The 3,475-nt window shown below is 38.6% G+C and overlaps 1 long non-coding RNA gene across 1 annotated transcript; it reads right to left on the reverse strand.

Annotated features, from left to right (window-relative positions):
- Positions 1-1,083: 1,083 nt before the first annotated feature.
- LOC113277522 lies at positions 1,084-2,269 on the reverse strand. The gene is made up of 2 exons (XR_003324966.1): positions 2,077-2,269; positions 1,084-1,358 (listed from the first exon to the last, which is right to left on the reverse strand). It is a non-coding gene; the product is annotated as an uncharacterized LOC113277522 (long non-coding RNA).
- Between the last annotated feature and the right edge of the window lie 1,206 nt (positions 2,270-3,475).

Below are 3,475 nucleotides of genomic sequence, written 5' to 3' on the forward strand. Positions count from 1 at the left end.
CAGGGATAAGATCTTCATCAACAACTTTTGGCAAGACTTGTTCAAATCCATTGGCACCAGTTTGAACCTCAGTACATCTTACCATCCTCAAACTGATGGCCAGACTGAGAGAGTGAATGCATGCTTGGAGAACTATCTGAGGTGCATGACTATCCATAAGCCCAAGGATTGGTATAAGTGGTTACCTTTAGCAGAATGGTGGTGCAATTCAAACTATCACACTAGCCTTCATATGACTCCATTCAAGTCCCTCTATGGGTACAATCCTCCTCATATGGCCTTCCCTATCTCCGTCACCTCCTCAGTAGCAGATGTTGAAGATTATATTAAGGAAAGGGATCGGATACTCAACCTACTCAAGGAGTCACTACTTAAGTCTCAGGAAAGAATGAAGTACTTCTCTGACATGAAGAGGACTGATAGGCAGTTCAGAGTAAATGACATGGTCTATCTCAAGATACAGCCTTATAGACAAACCAGCATAGCTCTGAGGAAGAATTTAAAACTATCTGCAAAGTACTATGGGCCGTTTCAAGTTATTGAGAGGATAGGATCTGTGACTTATAAGTTACAGTTGCCTGCACATTCTAAGGTGCATCCAGTTTTTCATGTGTCTCAACTCAAGAAGAAGATAGGGTCCTCTGTCATAGCTATTCCTCACCTGCCACTGGTGGACCAACAAGGACAAATCATGGTCAAGCCAGTAGCTTTGCTGGGAGAGAGAATCATCTCGCGCAACAACACCACTAGGGGTGCACAACGGTCCGTTCAGATCAGTTTTCATCCCTACCGACCATAGAACCATAAAGGTCGGTTTATTTTCTAGCTGCAGCTGCTGCACCAAATACTAGTGAATTTTTAGATCGGTTCGGTTGTGAACCGTCCGATTCAGACTCGGTTCGGTATGGTTCGGGCTCGGTTTTACCGATTTTCATGTAACCAGGTGCAGTTGGATCGGGTAAACCGTAAACCCGTCCGACCCGACCATATCTAGTTCCTATTTTACACTGAAATACTTGTTCCAGTGACCTGTTTAAGCATTATGGCAATAAGAATACTGAAAAGTTCACTAGTACAGAAAGATTTGCTAAGAATAATAATAAATTCCATAATCAAACTGATAATAATCTTTAAGCAAAATGAAAAATCTCTAAATAAACTGATAATAATCCCAAGCAAATTGAAAGCAACTTGAAGCAAACTAGAGTTACTAGACTGTTTTGATACTTTTGTAAGAAAAAATGAATGAATAAAGAATCAACGAATCAACGAATGATAGCTAGCAGACTAAGGTTTTATTCTTCAACTTATGTAAACTCCAATATGATAGATATTCTAGAGGTTCTTCCAAGCAGCATCTGCAAGAAACAACAAGAAGAAAAATACATAAGTCCCCATCCAGACGATATGAATTGTATATACTTAAGCAGATATACAAATATACACACAGGACAAGGCATTCAATGCAGTTCATATATTGCAGTCATTTAAGTTGAGGAATGAAACTATCAACAGCAAAATACTCCAACAAACTTGTTCATATCTTACACCACAACACCAAATGAACCATGGGGAAATAATATGCCCAGTGAAGAACAAATTAAACATACCCATATAAGACATCATTCAAATATTCATAGTGACATGCATATAACAATCAAATGATAAATTGATTCAATTCTCTCCTCAATAACATGATCTCATATACCATAAAGAGTAAAATCCACATCTTATTTGTTGATTTATAAAGCAAATTAGACAAAGCAGTGAAAGAAAAATCCACCCTCAAGAGATAATCAAAACACAAAATCAAACAAAATAAATTGAAATCAAACTAAAACCCGTTAATAAGAGTACCTCAATTGATGAAAACAATCAAAAAAAAAATCCAACCAAACCAAACCTCATTCAATAAGAGTATCTCAATTAATTAAAACATAAATAAAAAAATACAAAATCAAACTAAACAGTAAACCCCGTTAAATAGCAGCAGTACCTTAATTAAAGAGAATCAATCAACAAATCAAAATCAGTCAAACTCTACTAATAAAAATAAATCAACAAACTTTCAGTTACCTGTAGACTACATCTGATTATCAACAAATATCAGCAGCAACTGGAGATGATGGTGGTGATGACTGTGATGTAGTTAGGTGAGCGTTGGAGTTAGTAAAGAAGATAAAAGGTTGAAGATGAGAAGAAAATGGAGTCGCCTCTTCGGCAACCCTAGTTTTGCTCTCGAGAGAAATGGGAGAATAAAGAAGAATAAATGAGATGTATGGTTGGTGGCTGGACGATAAGAGAAGTATTTATACGGAGGTATTAGGGTTATATTAACCATAGATCTTTTTGATCGGTCGGTTTAGGGTGAGGTCGGTCGGTAACAACATACAACCGAGTATCACCGTAGATAGCTCGGGTTTAGAATACACTTGCCGTTCAAGGACATGTTGTACTTCGGGTTCGGACATACGAGCTGAAAGATATGGCCTTTACCGTCAGGTATACGAAATCTGAAAAATTTATACGGGATTACAAATTACAAAGATGCACGCTTCGTTAGATGACCTCTACAACTCCAAATTGAGTGATTCTTTCCTCATGTGATAACTCAGTCTCTTAGATTCAAAAGTTGGGGTCAAGCATCGAATTCCGACGTCGTATGAGGTTCCTACGGCTTCCAGAGCATACAACATGCAAGCAACAATTCTTAGACGGGATTCATAACTTCCACAGTCGATCGGTGTCCACCAGGTCTTCCCACTAAGTATTTCATCAAGGTACTTTCAACTTCAACCATCTAGGTCTTTAAATCAATTTTTCTACCTGGGTCCTCTATCTAGGTCTTGACAGAAGAAGGGAAAACGAAAAAGAGAGGTTTAACAAAATACTGGGGACTGACGGTCCACTGGTCATGGTGATCAGTTTCACAGTCCAAGACCCGTGGCACCAGACTCTCATGTGTTGATAATTCATCATAAAAGGAATGCTACCACCGGGACATGAAACCATGGTCATTACATCACCCCTCTTGAGAGCAACCTCAGTTATGGTCCCGTGACCAGGGTTTCAGAAGTGATGTTTCTACGATTGACAGAAACAAGATGGCTGCAAGCACCATGCTCATGTATCAATCAAGGGGTCCTGATCTCAAATGAATCAATGACATTGAAATCCTTCACCAACCGTTCAAGGAACAAGCGAATAGTCCAAAGACACAACAACGGTGTTTTACAACAAGCTCGTCTGAGATGATTTTACACTGTCCCGCACAAAGAAGCGAGCTGGGAGAAATTGGTGAAAAATATTAAGATGGTTCACATATCATTATCTTAGTATTGATGTCTTATACAACATATCCAAAATTCACAGCAATTGGAGAAACGAGCAAAGAGATGTGGCCAAAACATTGGACTACATGCCAGCTGAAAATTTTATGGAAGTCTCCTGGAAGTTTATTGTTTCGCCTATTTCA

Source organism: Papaver somniferum, chromosome 5 (genome assembly GCF_003573695.1).
Source record: "Papaver somniferum cultivar HN1 chromosome 5, ASM357369v1, whole genome shotgun sequence".
Classification (NCBI taxonomy): domain Eukaryota; kingdom Viridiplantae; phylum Streptophyta; class Magnoliopsida; order Ranunculales; family Papaveraceae; genus Papaver; species Papaver somniferum.